Raw genomic sequence first — 10,630 nt, forward strand, 5'->3', positions numbered from 1 at the left:
AATTATTTAAAAATATAAATTTATCAATAAAATTATTATATATATATATGAATGATAACCATCAAATTATTTTGAAATTTTCCATTGGCATAAATGTTTCGGTTTTACTTCACACATTAGAGTTGTGAGCTGATACTCAAAACCAAAGTGCTCACATTCCAAATGTCAAATTACCCCCTACACCAATGTGCTCATATTCCAAACAAATTACCCATACACTCTTCGCTTAAGAATAATATGCCAATTATTGACATAACTGAACAATATCAGTGGCTGATCCCAAATGTGTGTCAATTTCTAATTAAACAATATCAGTGGCTGGCCCAAATGCGTGTCAATTTCTAATTAAATCCTTACAACAACAATCTTGACTACGGAGTTGCTTTTGCACTCCCTCTGTAGTCAAGTCTATGATTCCTTACAGCAGTTACAGTCACTGAATCTAGATTTTAACATCAATTGAAGAAGAATTTACAGTGGATGACAGTACAGGATTTTCAGTTTAGTAAGTTCCCTTGCCATGTCTTCATTTTCTGCATCCATTTCTTCTTCTCGTGGCCCTGCCCTCATTTTCTGCATCCGTTTATTTTCCTCCCAATCTTATCCCTGACTGACCGCTCTCAAACATCGAAGCCCACTCAGGCAAGTAAAACTGACTAGAACGGCACACATTCTCATCCTGTTCTCATCTTGTTGGGGTGTTGTTTCGAAAGCCCTACAAGCGCACTGGTATATGAGTACATGGTCAATCCATGGAAATTTATGGAGGTATCCATTGATCAGATACACATATACCAGTGAGCTTTTAGGGCTTTCGAAACAAAAACCTAACAGAACCAAATTTAGGGCTTTCAAAACAAAACCCTAACAGTCGAACCGAATTTAGGGCTTTCCAAAGAAAACCCTAACAGTGGAAAACCTTTGTCCTAGTGATCATACCTAGATTATAGATTCCAAAAATATTTCAGAGTTTGAGTGACAGCAAAAATATTACAGAATTTGAGAGACATCAGCAAGATCAATTTCTTAACCCTTCTCAATTCCAAAAATATTTCAGAATTTGAGAAACAACAGCGCAATCATTTTTTAGTACCGGTACAATGGAGCATTCAATCCATTTATATGATTTGAGATATAATTCAAGGATTGAGGACAGAGATGAGCGAAATTACAGGGAATTGCAGAGAACTGGAAAGTCAATGTGCGTGACTTTGCAGGTTGTTCGATGGCACCGAAAGTTTGTACTCAAGTCTTTTTTCTTGGCTAGAAGACAATACATTCCACACGGCTTCTGGTATCTGTTCATTCGAAATTATGAGTGATTTAGACTTTTGAAGACTTTGAGAGTCGCCGTAAATTCTGATTTAGACCGAAGATTTTGAGAGTCCATGGAAAATTTGAAGTGATTTAGACTTTAAGACTTTTTGTCCATTAAAAAGCTGAGTGATTTAGGCATGAAGACTTGAGAGCCAACTGAAAAGTACCGAGCGGTATAGACCTGAAGACTTTCAGAAGGGGGAGTGGAGAGAATATCCTTGATTGTAGGGAGTTTGGATGTCTGGGGGAGTGGAGAGAATATCCTTGATTGTAGGGAGTTTGGATGTCTGTTCTCTTTTGTTGGTGACATCCTAGCTGGTTAGGACTTTAATAAACATAATTTATGGATTAAATAAAAAAAATATTTATACTTAACTTTTTTTAAGTGGGTTGGTTTCAGTGGAATTTATGAGGTGTATTGCACTCTCTTTGGATCACATGATGAATTCCTTTAATAAAAAGAATATATTCATAGCTATATATAGGAAAAATAATTTTCCCTAAGTTATTTTTCTCATTAATTTTAACTAAATTTTGGTAAAAATTTTTAAAATTTGTATAATTTGAATGTTTCAATAGTTTTTCTGGCGCTGAATCAATTTATATATTCAAAAAATAATTCAAACAACAAAAATTCAAGGATTTACTAAAAATTGTAAAAATTCAAGGATTTACTAAAAATTGTAATAGATTTTAATGGGAAAAAAACTATTTCATATATCTATAAAACTAACTCATTAACCACATATATTATTAAAAAAAATATACTACTAACTACTTTATACCTGGTTATATATAGATATTTTTAATTTATAATTAATATTTTTAAATAATATTTCTTTATATATATAATTAAAAAAATATTAAATTTTTTATATTTGTATTTCAAACTATAATTGTATTAAATTACTTTAAACAATATAATTCAATAAACACAATCATCCCTATTAACTTTATCAAATTCAATGTACCTCTTTGAACATTATGTATGTGTGCATCTTTGAATATTCATATACTTTTAAACCAAATTTGATAACATTTTAATTGAAATAAACATAAACATCATAAGGCAAACATAATTAAATAAATGTAACTTATTAATTAAATAAGAATTTAATTTTATATATAAATGTCTTTTTAAATTTGTTTGTAAATTTGTCAAATTAGCTAGTAGAATTAATGAGGTGTATTGCACTATTAAGTATTTTACCCCAAAAAAACAACAAAAAAAAACTTTATTATTAATTAATCTACATTAAATTATATATAAATATTTTTTCCATTTATAATTTAAATTTTTAAAAATAATATTTCTTTATTATTAATAATAATCTTATTTTTTATATATATTAAAAATTTGAATCAATAAAGCAATCAATTTTTCTTTTATTTATTTAAATGATATGAAATTGAGATAGAATTTTATTAAATTTTATATACTTAAATCTTAACTTTTAGTTTAATTAATTATTTTTAAAAGTATAATTTAATAACTACCAACATCGTTACTATATTTATAAAATTCAAGGATATTAAAAGGGAGGTGGTTTGTCTATTTGATTGTTTTTTTATTGTTGTGGTACAGTGGGTGTTTGCATTGTCCTCTAGCTTTAGCCATTATGCTTCCTCACCAAAGAATGGTGAGTAGAAGAGGTGGTGTTATTAGTTTGAGAGTTAAAAATGGTCAACCTTTTGCTTTTCACTCACTGGCAAATTTTTTTTATTTTTTCCTCTTTGAGTGTGTAAGGAAAACTTGTTGAAAGAGTCATGGATAGCCCCTACCATTATAATTCAGAAATTTTTGGTGATGCTGTGAAATGGGTCTAGGATACAGGTAGATTTCGGAATAGGATTCTTCCTTTCATGCATTAGTTTTTATTGCATCAACAAATGGACACTTTGTTACTTTTAATTTTCAAGGACAAGCAAGTTAAAAATTATAATGTATTTTTAAAGTGGAAGGACATCAAGGGTTGCTAAGTAATAACAGTTTGTGTTAATGATATTGGCTCGGAATAGGATTCTTCCTTTCATGCATTAGCTTTAATTGCATCAACAAATGGACGCTCTGTTACTTTTAATTTTCAAAGATAAGCAAGTTAAAAATTATAATCTATTTTTAAAGTGGAAGGACATCAATGGTTGTTAAGTAATACTAAATTTTGTGTTAATGACATTGACTCTAGCTTGAGTCATGTGGAGAGTTATCTAGTGTGAAACTCAACCTCAAGGTATCTCACTGATCCTCCTAGAAACCCTACTAATCCACTAGTGACTAGTGACCTAGATCTTACTATCCTTTCTTCAAATCAAGGATAAAAAACGGTTTCAAAGTTTTGTAATTTTCTTGACAAACCTGTTTCAGTGAAGTTGAGAGTTTTCTTGCTCCCAAGAACAAGGGCATGTGGAGATATTGGGTCTTATTTATGGTCCTTTCAGTTTTGTACTTGTTTTGGTGTGAGTACAGATTTGCAGTATATTACTCCTGATGTTTAGCTCCTCAAAGTTTATCACAGCTTGTTTGGCTAGTCAGCTTTCTATGTTTTATCAGCGATGGATGGCCCTACTTTATATGCTTCGTCGATTGGCAACAATGGTTGACCTTTTCTCATATGGGACACGATGTTTGCAGCCCGTGCAACTTGAAAGATTTTAACTATTTTTTACCAGTGGCGTATTACTACTGATTTTGTTGTTGGCTTGGGTTATTAACTGCAAGGTTGCTGGATAACATTCTCTTGTAATTATAGTTGCCTTCGGCTTGTGGATGCATGAAATTCGATTTAAATTGTTGTTTTTACTTGTCTCGGTTCTTTGGAGTATAGTTACTAGCCTATGATTGTTATAAAAAGTCTGATTCCCTTGTTGCCTACGCATGGTTTAAATAATATCAAATGCTACAGTTAATTTTTTTTTTTTTTTTTTTTTTAATCAAATTCAATGTACTGCTTTAACATTAAGTTATTTATATAAGTGTATCTTTTTATATGTTTTTAAACCAAATTTAATAACATATGTATTATTTCTATATATAATTTCTACAATGTACTCCTTTAACTTTAAGTTAGGTATATAAGTGCATCTTTTCATATGCTTTTAAACCAAATTTAATAATTTCTAATTCTAATATTTTAGGTTATTTTATATTTAGTAATAATCATTATTTTTACTATTACAATATTATAATTAATTGATATTCATTAAAGAAAAATCAAAAGTAATCTAGATTTTTTAAATTCAAAAATTATTTTCATAAAAAAATTAGAATTTTGGCCTATCAACTAAATATATTATGAAATATAGTAATCAATATTAAACTATTACAAATTATCAATAACCGTAGTTACAACAAAGAACATATTATTCTTTAAAAAAACATAGGATGAAAATTTCGGGCTTTTTTGGGTTAAGGAGGAAATGCTTTCTACATTGGCATGACTTTTCTTGAGTTAGCTATTTTTTCTTGAGGGGAGCATTATCTATTAGATAGCTTCTCATGGATTGCAGATCTTGATTAAGGAAGGCCTTTAGTAGAGCAATCATACATGGAATATCTAGATCCATGTATTCTAGGAGGTCTTTAGTCTCATCCTTTTTCATTAATGAGCTAGTTTTCTCATCTGGAAGAGAATTTTTCAAATTACCTTGTGGATTATTTTTCTTGGGTTCTAATTGGGGGATAGATTGATTAACTTATTGCAATAAGGTCTTTTTCGAAGAGGATAGAGACATGAACTTGTTTTATGATTTATAGCCCTCATTAGAATTTGTGGCTCCATGAGATCTCAAATTCCTTGTCTTTTGGGGAAATTTTCCACAATCCTCTTTCTCTTTATGAGTTGATTGCTCTATTCATAAATCATTAAAAATCATATGAAAATATCTAATAATATTTCCATATTCATGACAACCTGTGCATCTAAATGGGATATTTTCATAATCCAATGTTTGTTTCCAAAGATTATCTTGATAATAAATGTCTATTGAAGGTGGAAGAGGATGTGAAATATGCAAATAGATATGGATCCTTTCATAGGATGTGTATCTCCCTTTCTTAGTTGCCTCAAAAACTTTGACAAAGTGCAAGTGGCATTCCCAATGCCTTCAAAGATTTATTCCTCCCAATATTTTAAGATTGTAATGATCTTTCCTAAATTGCATGAAGATCCTAAAATTATTAAAAAGGTAATTCCCTCCAAAAACCATCATTCTATCTTCAAAGCTCGAAACAATTATTGTGAATTACCCTTTTTCTCCTAGCTCCAAATCTATTTGTCCCTCAGGGTTCCATTTATTTTTGATCCAATTGATCAATGACTTTTCATAGGGCCATAATCTAATGAACTTGTAGATCAGAGCATGATTCCACATATATTGGATGTATTATCCAAACTTGTTATATTTGACCTGATATCATGGATCTTGCACTACTTTTGGTAGGAAACACCCTTTAATTTTACTTTTGCATAATGCTCTAACAAGTTTTTTTTAGTGAAAAAATCTTCATTGCCTCCACCTAAGCTTTGAAAATGATGTGAATGATGGGGAATTTGGGTGGGATTGTTGCAGGATCCAACACTCCTACGAAATCCTAAGACAATCTTATTGAAGGATGGGACCAATAGCCCTCTTGCAGAATTATCCATGATGATTATGAAGGAGAAACTTTAGTTAAAAACTCTCAAAATCTTAGCACACATTTGCACCATGGCTTTCAAATTTTAAGAAGTATGTATGTATGTAATTATGCATGTATGCTAGTTTATGTGAGTCCTATAGCCGTCAAAATCACCCAATAATAGCACCTAGCTTTAGCCACATTTACCTTATAAAATGCCTTGTCACCATCTACTCTTCTAGTGATGATATATATAAACTAAAAATAAATATATTATATTATTAAAAATTAAAAAATATTATAATTCTAAATCCATTCCACTTTTCTTAAAAAAAAAAATTAAATTTCACACACGGTTTACATCAACAAACTATTTATAAATATCAAAACAAAGAATTACATTTTACACCTTGTTTATTCTAATAAACCATCTCTATATAGATATACAGCTAATATATCAGATACATATTTAATAAAAAATCAAAATATATAAGTAATTAATTCAATATATACATTTTTACATTTTGGTGATTATTCTTTACAATTTTCATAATACACTGAATAAATGAAGATATATTACTCACTCTGTACATTAAAATATTTATTTTATCATATGTCTTATATAATAAAGATTTTAAAAAATCATAAAAAAAAAAAAAAAAAAAAAAATTATAATAAATATCAAAACACTTATTTTATGATACATAAAAATAACTACATTTTTGCATTTTGGTGATTATTCTTCACAGTTTTTAAATAAATGAAGATATATTACTTACTCTATACATTAAAATACTTATTTTTATCATACATCACACATGGTAAAGATTTTTAAAAAATCATAAAAAATAATTAATTCATAATAAACATCAAAACACTTATTTTATTATACATCTCACATTGCTAAAATTCAAAAAATCATAAAAAAATAAGTGACACTTCACTTTTTGGTGAAGATTCAATGGATTTTGTTATAATGCCATAGATTAGTAATAGCACATGCCCAAAAAATCATAATTCATGTTTATATGACATTTTTGCTATCTCATTTTCCAATAAGTATGAGGAAAATATGTAATTATTTATATAAAAGAAAAACTACAATTAAAAACAAATATATATATAATTAAATATTACAAATTATTTAATTGAATCCATTCTACTTTTAGTAAAATTAAATTTCACAAACTATTTACATCAACAAACTATTTATAGATATCTAAATAAAGAAATACATTTTACACATTGTTTATTCTGATAAACCATCTCTATATAGATATATAGCTAATATATGTGATACATATTTATTCAAAAATCAAAATATATAAGTAAATTCAATGTATACATTTTTTCATTTTACATTTTTGGTGATTATTCTTCACTATTTTCACCACAACATTAAATAAATGAAGATATATTACTTAGTTTGTACATTAAAATATTGATTTTATCATATATCTCACAGTAAAGATTTTTAAAAATCACAAAAAAAAAATAATTGATTCATAATAAATATCAAAATACTTATTTCTATGATACATCTTACATTGCAAAAAAATTTAAAATCATAAAAAATAACTAACACTTCACTTTCTAGTGGAGATTCTTAATGTGTAAATGGACTTTGTTATAATTTCATGGATTAGTAATACCATATGCCCAAAAAATCATAATTCATGTTTATATGAGATTTTTGAGAGAGTGCATTCTCCAACCAAATACGAGAAAGATATGTAATTTTTTATGTAAAAAAATGTCAACTACAGTTAAAAATAATATATATATATATATATATATATATATATATATATATATATAAAGCATTATAGAACATTGAGAGGTACATTCTACAACATAGCATGAGGATTGTTGAATCACTTTCATAAATATTGTGCAAACCATTGCACTTGATTATTATCCCTCCTCTAATAGACATAAAAATAATACATCAGAAAACAAGCATCGGTAGGTGGAGTCCCTTGGAGAAATAAAGAGTAGACACATAACATCATTTCATAGTTCTATGCTTTCATATCAACATATGGTATTACAAGGAGTGATATTGATACATGTTCTTGCATATATACCTTTTACATGTGGTTTGAAGGCCTTGTTTATAGTAACATTATTGATAATATGTATGATTGCTAAGTGAAGTTGATATCTACAACGTCACATAACATCACTATGGACATATTTTGTTGCAATTTCGTGATCATTTTTTTCTATAACAAAGATGATGAATGCTTCCTTTGTCGAGGAAACCATACTTCATAATAATTCCAAGACAAATGTTTTACTAAGAGCATACTTCTGATTTGATCAAAGGTCTCTTCAATTCCCTTGAGGCGAGGCCCCATAATCAAGACCGACAGTTTACAAGATTTACCATCCATGAAATGTAAAGAAATACTTAGAGATTTCTTGTGTCTTCATTCCACACACACACACACACGTATATTAAAATAAACAATTTCATAAATTTAAAATTAAAATTTTAACAAACAGTGCTTAATCAAATTTCAACAATATCTATTAAAAAATAAACAAAACATACGCATATGAAATACATGAGTGAACTTATTAGTCCTTGCCACCTGCGACATAGGACTATAGTAATCGAAATGGCTTATCTTTACAAACCTCGGACGTAAATCGATATAGCCTAAAACTTATAAACCATGCTTTGTTAGATATTATGTCCCCACCACATTTCCTCAACCAATCAAGTATATCGACTTATTTTTATTGACGAATCAGTGAAACTTTCATCTTATTTGGCCTCATACCGAGGAAAGTATGAGGCCAAACTTAGGATAAATATGGAAAAACATGGGAAAACGATGAAATTTTCAGGTTCTCACAAACTAATGCTAACATTACTTTTGAACATTAAATTATAACATGTTTGAAAACTATGGCTTAGATAAAAAACATTTTCCACCACTTTTTTACATGTACGCCCCACCAATTCTATCTAGATATAACAGGTGCCATACACTGTAACAGTTGTCCCTGAGTGATTAGAATCTGGATTAGGGGCAAAAATTTGCTCAAAACTAAAAGTGCTTGGAATCAATCAAAACTTGAATGAATGCGTCCGTCTCGGTGACACGATTCCAATGCAACTTGTTTCACTAAAAACAGAGTTCGTATGATAAAGATATCACGTTCTGATCGTTTGGTCAAACATGTGAATTTTGGTACACGCTGACTGGGATGCTGACTAGGCATCCATACAACCCAATCAGCAAAAAGAATATTTTAGGGAATATTCTTGGAATATTCCTTGGAATATTCTTGGAATATTTCCACAGGTGGACCAACCAGATCGTGACAGGTGTTTGTATGGGATTGGTCAATGGTGTTTTGGGAGGACCAATGAGAGGGTGACACGTGGCAAGCCCAGAGGCCAACACATGCCCTCTCAAAGGTCAATCAAAATTTTGTTTGGCAGGCCGAAGATGTAGAAATTTCCTATTGTAGATCACCTAATAATGCAATATACTAAAGCAAAATACTTGATCTACTTCTACAAACAAACTTGCGGAAGCTTAATCGATTATGAGCAAGATCAAATAGAACACATATAACAGAGAATGAGAAATCAATCACACATGAAACACAGAGTAATACTCTAGGGAAAGCCTCAGCTAAAAACCCCACTATTATCATACAAGTAGAAATATCTCAGGATTACACAAAGCTTTAGCTCACAAGCTATCCAGCTCTCAGTACAATCCCTCACTACTGCTCATAGACAGACAAGGATTCTCACAAACCTTCTCCTCTGCCCTCCAAGCCTCCTATTTCCTTGCGCAGTTTCTCCTGGGTCCTCCAGCTGCAACCTGTGTGATTCTCACCTCACACAGAACACTGACCTCTGAAATAACTGCGCAATCCTGAAGGAGTTAATTCCTTCTGCATGGATGAGTTTCCTATATAGGAAAAAACCTCCAATTGATAGTACATTGTCCCTTCCTCTGGTATCAACTGGGTCTCTGACTGAACTGACATGCATGAGTTATTTATGAGAGAATATTAAGTTATCTGAAGTACATTAGTTACATGCATGCATGCATTAACTAACTGAACTCACAATCAGTTCCACAACCTGTTGGAACTAATCTAACTAGACTTAACTCAGATAACTGAGCTAACTAATTACAACTCAAAGTACAACTCGTCCTGATCTCCTTTAATTAAGGGATAACTTCCTCAATCAATGGAGAAACTATTGCATGTCTTCACATAGACTTCATGTTTGATTTCCTATAACTAATCAACTCAAGATGAATTAATTAATTATTTTACAAACAGCTGCTAAGATCAAATTCGAATTTTACTTCTCAATTTTAGTTCAGGGACTAACTAAAATTGGAATCTATCCCAAAATGCTATTTATAGCAATGCTATTTTTAGCATTTCTATTTTTTGCTATTTCCAACAGAGTTGGAGTATATCCTGAAATTCTATTTATAGCAATGCTATTTTTAGCATTTCTTGTTGCTATTTTCAACACTCCCTCTCAACAAGAAAGGCATTCAACTCAAACCCGATCCTGAACCTTTGGAATGTTCTGCATGCAACACTTCTCTCAAGTGTTTTTTCTCCAGCAACTCCAGAAACACAAAAAATATCCAACCTGAATCAGAATGATGCCTCTGTCATCAAAGTCTCTGATTGCTATTGCCT

At 30.1% G+C, this 10,630-nt stretch overlaps 1 long non-coding RNA gene across 1 annotated transcript; it reads right to left on the reverse strand.

Annotated features, from left to right (window-relative positions):
• Positions 1-274: 274 nt before the first annotated feature.
• Positions 275-1,555, reverse strand: LOC149247022 (uncharacterized). Its single transcript, XR_016265606.1, has 2 exons — positions 1,173-1,555; positions 275-939 (listed from the first exon to the last, which is right to left on the reverse strand). It is a non-coding gene; the product is annotated as an uncharacterized LOC149247022 (long non-coding RNA).
• Positions 1,556-10,630: the final 9,075 nt, after the last annotated feature.

Source organism: Pinus tabuliformis, chromosome 7, assembly GCF_031772625.1.
Source record: "Pinus tabuliformis cultivar Carrire ecotype Pingquan chromosome 7, CPIR1, whole genome shotgun sequence".
In the NCBI taxonomy this organism is placed as follows: domain Eukaryota; kingdom Viridiplantae; phylum Streptophyta; class Pinopsida; order Pinales; family Pinaceae; genus Pinus; species Pinus tabuliformis.